At 33.7% G+C, this 12,306-nt stretch overlaps 1 protein-coding gene across 2 annotated transcripts in view; it reads right to left on the bottom strand.

Moving 5' to 3' along the window:
* The window catches only part of LOC143184491 (cholecystokinin receptor type A), a 49,706-nt gene extending 48,203 nt beyond the window's left edge, over positions 1–1,503 (bottom strand). For both annotated transcript variants that reach the window (XM_076386764.1, XM_076386765.1), the window contains exon 1: positions 1,160–1,503. The gene's annotated coding sequence lies outside the window, so the exon portion shown is untranslated. The remainder of the gene's footprint in view (positions 1–1,159) is intronic.
* Between the last annotated feature and the right edge of the window lie 10,803 nt (positions 1,504–12,306).

A 12,306-nucleotide genomic window follows, 5' to 3' on the forward strand; every position in this document is an offset into this window, starting at 1 on the left:
TTTCACATCTATAAAATGCACTATCTAACTCTGATTCTTCCTCTTTAAAACTCAATATCGAAGTTTGATGGTATGCAAGGTAAATCTGCATTCATTAGTTTAGCAAAGTCACAATTAGTCTTTCAGAGTACGTACAATGAAGAGTAAAAGGGGTTAGGTATCAATCTTTCTAATTCATATCAAAGTCTACAAAATATTTCCATTAATGTTTGCAGTAAACACGGTTTTAAACTTCTAAGTACGTTTCGAACTGTGGTGTCGACAGAATAAGAAATGCATATTAAACGTGAATATAAAAATCAGTTTTTATGGGGTTACCAGCGATTTTCAAGTGTGGTGAGGTAGATCTACGATTTTTTGTTGGATTTTGTGTTGCTCTAATCTTTATGCAAAAATTATGAAAAAATTCTATATTTTCCAGAAATTTTCTAGCTTGTATTCTGCAATTTTTTTACTCCCCACAGATAAAAATGACCGCTTTTTTATGAATTACAGATTTTATGATCTGATACAAATTTCTGATCGGAATGTTAATTCAATTGTTACTTGTGTTTATCTATTTTCTATTTCTCCTTTATATGTACCAGCAATAAATATTATAATTTCATCCTCTGCTCTTTCATTAAAAACAAACACTATCCATTGTTACAATGCCCGAAGATAAATAATCGTGTAATTGTGTACATCGAAATAAACTAAAAGAGCGATCACGACACAATACGAGAGAATTTAATTTTACATTCAAGTTCATAATAATTATTAGACATTTATTCCCCGATGGCCGTTTTATTACTTTGCTTATTACAATTTTAAAGCATGATAATTAGATTGCATTTCATGGTATGATACAAGGAAGAATCATTGAAATATTTTGGTAATTCTACCTCGTAAAATCATTTACACAGGCAAGACTCGTTAAGTGATGGATCGAGGATAAACCTCTATTAGCAGATCATTATAATATCAAATATACAGTATCAAATATAGTATCTTCAAATCATGAAATCAATGAGTACACAAATCTGTTCAGCTTCAAATTGCCTCAATTACACAATAGCTGTGTTCAGCAAAACCCCAAGAAAATTTTCGAAAAAATTAATCTACTATTTAATATAGGTACTTATACATATATGTAGATTGACAATAAACGCTCACGTACCAATACCACCTCAGACAATCCGTCCTTAAGCATCACAGGACTCGCCACTTCGATCGCTTGAAACGACCGGAAGAAATCATATTTGTCACGGCAGTTTAGAAACATAAAAGTGTGCCGTGGTCGAAATTATCCACGCGAAGGAACTTACTAAATGGATCATAATCCACGTAAGACGACGAGTGGTTCAACCGATGGCATTTCTGATGGTTTCGATTTAAATTCCGCGCTTGCCACTGATCATCAAAAAGCACTGTTCTGTAGGTGGAGAGCCACGTTCTCACGGAATGTTGAACTTAGCCATTGGAAAGTTTGTGATCCGTGATGGATCGTAGAGAGGATGGGATCTTTCTCCAAAGACAGAGGAAAAGTAAGATAAAGACGACTAGTCCCTGTGGGAATGATAACGCTGTGATTGGTTTCGATAGTTCTATAATGCTTATTCAAGAATATGTAGTAATTTTTAAACGGTATTGGGTACAGGTCTGAATAAAATTTAGGTAATCAGTAAATCTTTCCAGAGATATTTAAACAAACGAGTAGCAGTATTCTTTCATTTTACCTTTAGAAATACTATTTTATTTTACCTTTACGTTGGCTTTCATTTCTTAAAACAATACTTCGTGCAATTTTATATCCAATTCAGTCCTGCTTCAATGTGTTATTTTTAATCTATTTTTCAAACAGTCTGCAAGTATGGACTTTAGATGCATGAAAATGTTGCTTTTCATTAAAATATTTGAAAATAAATAATTCAATTGTTTCTTCGTAAAAATAATCAGAGTGGTCGATATCGTAAGGTAGATGTAGAGAACACAAAGCCACTTAAAACCGATCACTCATTTCAAACCACCATCGGGCTCCGCAATCGAGGCTTTTTTATACACAGTCAAGTGGAAAATATCGATGAATACACAATAGAACCCGGCGATGACATTTTATTTCCATGCATATTACGAAATCAGAATTTGAAAAGGACGTACAATAATTAACAGTCGGTAATCGAAGTATGTATCATTTTGCCATTACGTATTTCGCTGCAGTTCATGCTCTTCAAAGAGTTCCGTAGTGTTTTGATTACTCAAGTTCGAGCGCAAATAGATACGTTTATTTGACGACTGTGATTCTGTCGATAATGTTTTTATACAGTAACTCACGAAATTCTTCAAATATTAGGCTGAAAAATTATTAATTTCTGAATTACTGTCACCTCATGAAAAGAAGTCGTACATTTTTTCTGAAGTCATTTTAAAGGGTGAATCTTTTACTTTTTTATTCTTAAAATGAATTTCGACATATGTGTTTCTGGGCTATGAAACAGATGGGAAGGGGAAAATAGTTTTTTTAAAAAATTTAAAAAATTTAAATTGTTCCAGCTTTTTTTTTGTCCAGAAAAATTTTTTTTTGTTTGAAATTACCATGTTCTTAAAAATTGAAGTCTTGTATTTACGAAAACGATGATAAAAGTTGGAGTACGATTTTGTGTTGTCAGAGTTATTCTATTTTGAATGAGATGTGTAGTGGTGTTGGAATATTTAGAATACAAAGTAACTTTAATCCTAATTGCTGTACCTATAATAAGTAATTGGCATTTTGCTAGTCAACTAGTTTTTAGCACATCAAAGTTTACGTAGCTCTCATGTGTGTTTGACCATTCTCGTAATGCAGTTTGTATACTATTATGTTGTGAATATAAAGTGGAATAATTCAGTAACAAAAACTCGCACACCAACTTTTATGTAGAGTTTCGTAACTGCGAGGCTTCAGTTTTCCAGTACGTGGTGATTTCGATCACAAAAAAATTTTTTTAAAAACTGGGGCCATGTAAATTTTTCCAATTTTTTGGACAAAAACCTGTTTCTATGTAGCAACATTTTCGTCGAAACTAAACTCAGGAATACGAAAGTAGAGGATTCACCTTTTAAAATGACTCCAGGAGAATTAGTACACGACTTCTTTTCTCGAAGTCCCAGTAATTCAAAAATTGACAATGTTTCAGTCTAGTATTTAAATAAATTCATGAGTCACTGTATATTATACACATTATCATTACGCTATGATAAACAAAAAGTCGCTATGTTTTTTTAATGGCGTGTACTTCTTTATAATTATCAACAGAAGGGATATGAGCAGATTAAAAGAATTCTAGGAGCTTTTCATTCTATGTGGCTGATCTTCAACTTAGAACCTCGAGGGAGTGAAATAGAGATTCTAAAACCGACCTCTGAATTTTTAAGAGAACCTTCGGAATCGGTTGGCTGCGTGTGCAGCGGGTGAAAAATTAATGTGAAAAATTTCATCACGCGAGGAAAGTGATATGATTACTCGCTTCGTAGAGTGGAACTGCATACGTGACTCAGTAAGCAAAATTATTCACAAAATTTATGGGAACTTTAACAAAGCTATGTATGCAAATTCATTCTGACTGGATCTACAGTGTCCCAAATATACCGAAGGAATATCTCGAGTTATATTTTACACTCGACCGCGCACTTTCCCTCACACGCAGCTTAATACACAACCCTTGATTTCGTGCGTTCGCAGGCAGAACAATAGGGTGAGCAACAATACCTCTAAGCTCCGACACTGCGGGGAATAATCCATTTACCGAAGATGATGTTTTATTACCGCTCGATAATCAGCGCGCTACCAGCAGGACTATCAATCGACGTTCTAAAACCCGTTCGTGCCTAATGCAATAAAATTCTCTTATCTCGAACTTCAAACTTTACGATCCTTCGAGCACCACCGTGTCCCCAAGCGAAGAACTGATCTCACGATAAGCCCCAGAAAAATGTTGCGACCCTACCAGAACCGTGTGCACATTTTTAAACGAAACGTATGCTAATACTGATATTGACTGTCGTTTCAGGAACCACTTGAAACCATTATCACACTCGGAGCCTGAGTTACTTTTCCAAGACTCTTTAAATTGATTTCACACTCAGCGATCTAGATTTCTTCGTTCGACACGTGAACTGCACGAGATCTGAACACGAAAGAGAAACTGTGCACAGTTACGATCGCACCGTATTTATTTTGAATTAAAGAGCCTAACTTTGGCCAACAAAGGTATTTTGCTTTTACACCGTCGAGTGGTGCGAAACGTTGAGGCACTGTACGGGGGTTTTAAGTAGTAGCACTCGACGATCGGAGCGGCGCAAGTGGACGAGGTTGAGACACGAGGGAAACGACGAATACCGACGCGCATGCAACGAATCCCGGCCGCGAACTGAATCCAGCCAGTTCGTACCAGCCAGGCGACTGCCTCGCGTCTCTGGCTTGACCAATCGACAGCGAGATGTGAATCTTCGCTCCTTGTGTCGTCCTCGTGTTTACATAACACTGGCTTACTACCAGGGACAGAGATTGTTTCCGGAAGTTCTGTCTAGACAGGGGAAAACAAGGGGGAAATCGAAGCCACAAGTGACGCTTGATGAGGAGAAATTGGATTGATTAATTGGCATTTTTCCATTTACCATCGTCGAATTTATATAGTCTGTATTGTATCATGGTTTTAAAATTTTTTCTGAATAACTTTTTGGTAATTATACAGATAAAGGATTCTTCATTTACTTCACGCAGTACAAGCTTCCTAATAGTTTAATTGTCATTTCCATGTGTAAAGTGCTTTGCCAGATGAAAATGCTCTGCTCTTGAGGGGTTAATTTCCGCAGGAATTTGAGTTTCACTCGAGCTGATTTGGATAAATATTTCGTTAAGATGACGATCCAAGTTCAAAGGGATTCGTGTTGATCAACTGTTTCATTCCAATGAAAATTGTTTAATGTTCTGAGTTACTTGGATAAATTAAGATTTCATTAGAAATGTGTACTCTTACAAGAATTAAAAGCTTTATCTCTGGTTTCTAGATTGTTACCTCTTCATTTTTCAGAGAGCTGGAGAGCTAACCACTGAACGCAGAGTTTTATTTTTTGCATGACTCTGGTGAACGATAATTAACAGTTAATGTTTCTGTGGAAATTCGTGATGCTTTTACTATGATTCTATTATATATTTAAATTGTTCTAAAGACTAGAGACAGTTTTATCGATTTTTCTATTGAAACAAAAAAAAGGAGAAACCGCAATCGATTTAAAGGCCAATGTGAGCCTGTGTATATGTATATTCAATTGAATGAGTTTGGGAAGTTTTAGTCATGATATGGAATATAGAAACATTATGAAGAGAACTTATTAGTATCATGCTCACTGATTATTATCTTTTAGTTGATTCAATAGCTTCAATTTTCCCTGAATGCGAAACTACATTGTTTGTGTATACTTAATTTAATATCGTAATTAAGTTGGCAATGATTTTAATAAATTGCCCCCTACGCAACATGTTTGCAAACGGAACGAGTTAAATTTACATTCTACACAGCAAAATGAAAGAGAAAACAGAATCAACCAACAGGGAACTGCTATTGAAAATTAATTTTGTAGTTATTAACATGCTGTCATGGCCATCAACAACAGCCATTAACGATGTGTCTGATTCAACGTCATGATATGAATAGATCGGCTCAGAATTCCAAGATTGCCATCTCTGCCACCAGCTGTGTATCTGTGGGATGAACAGAAGCAATTCAAGGGATTACTCTACCATAATGCCCTTAACAAAAACAACGGGGTAATTTGGCAATTAATTTTGAAGAAACTACGTGTTCAGCTTTATTTATTTTCAGGAATTCATCAATATACATCTTAGCGAGTACACGTTTGAAATTTTATAGAAAAATATTAATATTTATTAAGGTTATGCGATATAATTCTTCATGCACGGTGTATTTGATTCTCTCCAACTGGTTTACCTGAAATTTTTTTCATAAACCACATTTTATTTGCTGTGGCGTGACCGACGACTTTTTTATGATACTTTGTATTTACGAAATACGAGTAATAATCTTGAAAGATATGAGAAAAATATTGAAATGCTTTTCTCATCAATTTAGCAAGATAAGAAATAAAGCTCGTTCATATCATAGTAAATACAATATGATTTATGAAGAAAATTTGTTTTTCTTTTTTTATTTTAGCTGGGATAATATAGGTACAAAAATGAATAAAATCACATTTGTAATTTTCCCAGAATTAAAGGAGGATACCTACCTAGCAGTGCTCAAAACACGTGTATCATCGGGAACTTTTTAAAGAGAAGTTGTTTTTATATGTCATGAATCTTCACAAATTTTTCTTATAGAAAAAAAAATACAGCTATCACCCCAGAAAGTATTTTATCAAAAGCATATTGCGGTGACCACTGCTACTCGGAGATGGATTATCGAAAATCAAAAGCTCTTCAATTTTTAGATACTATACTAAATTATTTAATCTTTGTTGAACTAAATTTTTGATAAATTAATTTGTACTAAAATAGAGGCAGCTGAAAGTTAATATCGATTTTCAGCTAAATAATTTAATACAGTGCTCATCTAAAACTTGAAGGATTTTCGATAAGCCATTTCCGAGTAGCAGGGGTCATCGCAATATGCTTTTAATGAAATGCCTTGTGGGATGTTTGCTGTATTTCTTATATTGTTCACTTTTTATATGAGAAAAATGCACTAGGATTCATTAAAACGCACTCAAAAAGTTCAACAGCTTCTTTTTAAAACATTCCCGAAAGGGCATGTGTTTTGAGCGCTTCTATGCATGTATTCCCCTTTAATTCCCAAACTTCCCACTGTCTTCGAGGACCTCACAGTAGGGTAACCCATTTATGCTGTCTTTAATAATGCGCTGAAATTATAATTTACAATTTTCTCCGTCGGAAAATTCGCCACTTTCTTGCTTCGCAATTTAATATGTCACATTAACTTCGAAGTCAATTTACAGCTGTCCTTTCATTCCAGAAATTATCTCCACTTCTCTGCAGCTACGTCTGGCGAAGTTTCTTGGATTTCATTAATAAGTGTAGAAATAAAACCTGTAAATGCCTAAATGCTTAATCGCAACGTTACAGTATTTGATTTAAATTTGGTTATTCTCGCTAGTTTGTTTATTCGATCAGCGATATTTGCATAATTAACTGCGCTTGCGGAAGCCGAATTTCTTCTTAGGAAATAAAGAGGTGAAGCAAAAGTCGTCGGGTTTAATTCAGTTCCACATGAAAGACGGTGCACTCTTGAAGAATACCTCGGCAAATACCACTCAGCGGCACTAAATATCCTCGTCGAAATAAAAACGTGCTAGCCACCTTCCAGTAATAAAGTTAAGTTCAAATGTAATTCGGAACGCACGCTCTCTTTCAGTTTAAACGAATTCCGTCGAAATGACACAACGTGTACGCCATACGAAGATTATGTAATTTCTTAGAACTTTTTTCTGGGTATTCTCCGTTTTTGTGGGACTTCTTATCTCTTGATGGTACTCTTGATGGTATATAGTGAACATATTTAGGAAAGGAGGATAAAAATGGCGAAGTTTATGGCTCTTCAAAAACTTACAACTTTAATAAGGCATTAATTCCCACGGCGTTGTTAAAATACAATTATTCCAATTCATCTTTAGCACCGATGAAATAATTTACATTTTCTACAATTTTTCGAGCACCTTTGCCACAAATAATTATATTCCCTTGACATCTGGAAACTTATAGGACGATGCTTTACTAAAGTTTTAGATGTTTGAAGAACCATAAATTTTGTTATTTTTGACCATCTTTTTCGCGTCACAGTATAAATACAAAGTAAGAAGTTTCGAGTATTATATATTAAATCTGTGTTCAAAAATCACAAAAATCGATCAGACAAAATATGGCCTTCTAATATGTATATCAGTAAGAGGAAATTAGGTCTTTTATGCAAAGTAATAATCGAATGAAAAGCAACTTGTACAGGAAAAAGAAAAAAATTGCTACAAATTAGGTCAGGAGCGACATTTTTATACGGTGGTTTATATTCCACAGGGAGCTTTCTCCTGTGTATTGTGCAATTAAAATACTGTTATTTTTATTCATCATAAATTGAATGGTTATCAGGTATAATTGTTTTATAAAGAATTCAATTAAAACTAATAGTTAGCGAAAAAGCAATCGCAATTAACGAAGGTAGTAGAAATGATTCTTATGTACTCCACAGGACAAGCTTCGATACAATAGTAAATATCAATTACATGGATAGCAAGTATCGACTATTTACATTCACTAGACCGTAGTTATATATCATCTTTGAATCTATAACTAACCCTCTAATATTAACCTCTGCAATCTGGGTCGTTTAAATTTCCTTCCGCCACATTTAACAAAATTAAAGTAAAATATAGCTATAAGCACTATTACATGATGTTCTAGGAGCTTGAAAGTGTATTTAAGAACTTTTTGGGGGATTTTATAAGATACAAAAACATGAGAAAACCGCGTGGATCCAATTTATAAACGGCATAAGTAATACCAGGGTTGTAGACGGAAGGTTAATCCATCTCTGCAAATATAACTAAAAAATGTACAACTCCACACAAGTTCTGCTTTTTGTCATGTTAAACCTGCTTAAATCTTCTTTCACCCGTGGAACACCCTGTCTTACGTTATTTGTCTTGTAGAAGAGTACAGTACACATTATCGCATTTTATAATAAAACTGGCCTCACGATCAGACTGCATATTTATTCAGGCGAACGTAATAGAAATTGAGGTTCTGAAAAATTGAAAGTGCACACTACCAATCGCCCTTTTTGATCTATCTCACGAATCGCAGCTGGATTTGACGCTCTACTATGCTTTGATGGCACTAACGTTGCCTCAATATCCGTATGGAACTTTATGTTAATTACATAGTAAGGGAAGGTTGCCGAATTTGGATCGGCGCACAGTATGAATATATAAACATTCAGAATAAAATTAATATATTTTCGATCAGAGACTGTTAATACTTTTTTTAAAGAGAATATAAAAATGCATCGGCTGACGAAAAAACAAAAATATAATTTTACTAATAAGCAATTAAGGTTCCTTCCTTCATTTTTTTATTAATTACAAATTTGTTTACCAATTTTTTCGATTGCAATTTATTGCAACAAGATTACTGACTAAATTTTATTTGAAAAATTTTTTTATTAGTTTATCGAGAACGGATAAAAATTCGAAGCAGTCGTTGAGAGCATATGGATTTTAGAGGTAAAGAATAAAAAAATTAAAACTTGATTGAAATTTTTGCAAAATATGTTATCTGAATCAAGTATAGGTTACATGATGCCTACATCTGAATTTGAACATGAATTCGTGCCTGTATCGGTATCTGATGATACAATACCTTGATTCATTTATTATGAAATATTGTTTTAATAACGATTTCGGCTGCTTTCTCTATTCTGAGCAATTTTAAGCAGTTAAATTTGATACGAATATGAAGTTTAATATACCTCATATTGTAAAAAAACGGTCATTCATTGGGGAGGAAAGATATTACAAGCACATAACATTCTTTTCTTCGTATTTTCTGGTGTTGTAGTATAATTTTGTCATTCAAAATCCTTTAAAAGTCATAGTGTCAGTTTGTTGAATTCGTCTGGATGTGCACTATAATGCTGCAGCATAAAATATATATGCTAATGTGCAAAAAAATGGCGAGGACCTTCGAAGATCGGAAAAAATGACCTTAAGAGAAAAAAATTTGGATTATAATATTCTTAGTTTTGAACCAAATAGATTTGTCTCGACACATTTTTTCGTATCAGCAAAAATAAGGAAGATTTTAGAATGTGCAAGATAAAGGGAAGACCTTTCATACAAGTGAGTTAACGCAATAATCATTGTCATACAGCACCGCTTGATGTTTAAGTAAAGAAATGAGTCTGTTTGAACACCTGAGAATCTCATATTTTAGCTTCCGACTGTAAAAACTCTGGTTTCTCTAAAGTTGAAAGTTTGCGCATTATTATCTTCTACAGAGTAAAATCTATACTATATCTCGCTTCGGAAAATGTTTTAAATAAAACCTATTCTGTTTCGGGGGAGACATCTTGATGGTCACAAACTTTTTTTAGGTGAAGATTTTATTTAAAACATATTTTGAAACGGGCTATAGTTTAAAAGATAATTATTCATTTTTTAATTTTTACCTAAAATTAAAGTTTGGTAAAATATTTTCAATTATTTGGTCAAATTGCCTAGATTGGACCAAAAGTAGTTGCTTGCATTGGACCAGTTTAATACAAGCAATGGTAGAATGTTGCAGAAGCAGTATTATTTTAAAGAGCAAAAGAAAGTTTCTGAGTAGTTTTTTACCTTATGCCTTATGTGAAGAAACCAAGCAAGAGAATATGACAAAGTGCATGTAATATTGCATTTGGTTTCATACACCGAGTAGATAGGAAATGAAGAAAATATTATTGTATACATTATTAACTTTTACTATAAGATTTTCTAAATTGGGTATGTTAACATCTATGTTATATATTTTGTAAACTTGTTGTTAAGGCAGCTTAATCATTTTTGCACTTTAATCCAGCGATCCAATTTAGGAAACCAAGGATACATTCTAGGGAACCGACTGTTTCAAGTGGACTGACACCACAATTATAAAAAACTACTTGTCTAACTTTTAATTTTATATTTTATAATATATAATATATTATATTTTCGAAAAAATCAATTACACTATCTTGAGGACATAAGCAGAAACATTTTTTCCGCTGTCTCTTACATATTAAAAATATTTTATTATCAGTCTATAGTAAAAAATGTTTCAGTGATCCTCTACTAAGTTTCTACTAGTTTCCTCTACCTAATTTTAATGTGCAGAGGGTGGAAATGAGTTTGTATAACAAATAAGAACGAGCTGATTTTATTATTATGCGAAATGAGTCAAGAGTGAACAACAAATCTTGTTTCAAGTTTTCCTCCCCAGAGACTGTAATCTACTTTTCAAAAAATCCCGGGAACACATAAATGCATGCTTCGCATATTCCAACTGTAATAACAGTTGTAAAATTCCAAGCGAGAGAGAAACCATTTATAATTCTGTATCTACCCCTCTGTTCGATAATTGTTTTAGGAATTGTCGCGCTGTGATTTAGGATGCGAAATGTAATCAATTTGAATGCACGTGAATGTACGTGGTATTTCTGCAGTAGGTGACCAAGTCTCAACATTTTAACGAGGGAGAAAGATTAAGTGCATCCGCACTTAATTTATTTGTCAAAAATATACAGAATACTATATCATAAGTTCCATTTAAATTTCATCTATTGCTGCAGTAACTTTGAAAATTACTTTTTGCCTTTGAGTAATCAGTGTTAGAACTATATTTCATTTAACTATCTTCATTTAAATTTTATTTAACTATCTTCAACAAATCTTGAAAACTGATAGTAAAAATTACACTTTTCAGAATCGTATCATGAGATCTTAGCAACAGATGCATCGACTTTGATGAGACTAGGCTTAATCGAAAGTTCGTACCCACATTATATTGCGATAATACCATTGAATTTTAGATTTGAACTATTGATTCAATGATATATACGATTAAACTTTTCATACGCAAAACTCCAAATAATGTATCATGGCACTACCGTGCTGCTTGATAAGTGGAGCCATGGGACTCACGCATACGCTGTTAATAACGTATACATGTAGGGTACAATTCAACTGTGTAATACATAAAAACTTTTTGCAAATATCTCAGAAACTAAGCACGACCGCCTATTATGTGTCGAGGAAAAAATGATTAAAAATCACCTCCTTTATGACATATTTAGAAATCATCAAAATCGGTGAGGAACTAGTACATCAAGAACTTGACCCCAGCTCGTCATTTTTGAAACGTCCTGTACGACTAAATGATTGCAATATCTATCGATTTAATTGGATGTTATTATGATACGTGATAAATTTCGATACGAAACAGTCGAAAATATTAACTCTATTTCGCGTGGCCTTTCATCAATGCTTGGGACACTTGCACCTCAAATTGTTCTCGTCTACCTACGCAAGAGCAATCGATTTTATTTGCTCATACTCAGTAGCGAAATTAATCCCTTTTCATTCTAAAAAGGAGGTATGCAATTCTCGCGTATTCGATGAAAATACCATGGCAGCTGTGCTTAACATACAGGTTTCATCGTTCAACAATTTCATTCTGTTTCTTGTGTACGATTGTTTCATTTTGATCCATAGGATATTAATAGCCAAGTAACAACTATAACGAAA

The sequence above is a fragment of the Calliopsis andreniformis genome, chromosome 10, assembly GCF_051401765.1.
Source record: "Calliopsis andreniformis isolate RMS-2024a chromosome 10, iyCalAndr_principal, whole genome shotgun sequence".
Taxonomy (NCBI): Eukaryota; Metazoa; Arthropoda; class Insecta; order Hymenoptera; family Andrenidae; genus Calliopsis; species Calliopsis andreniformis.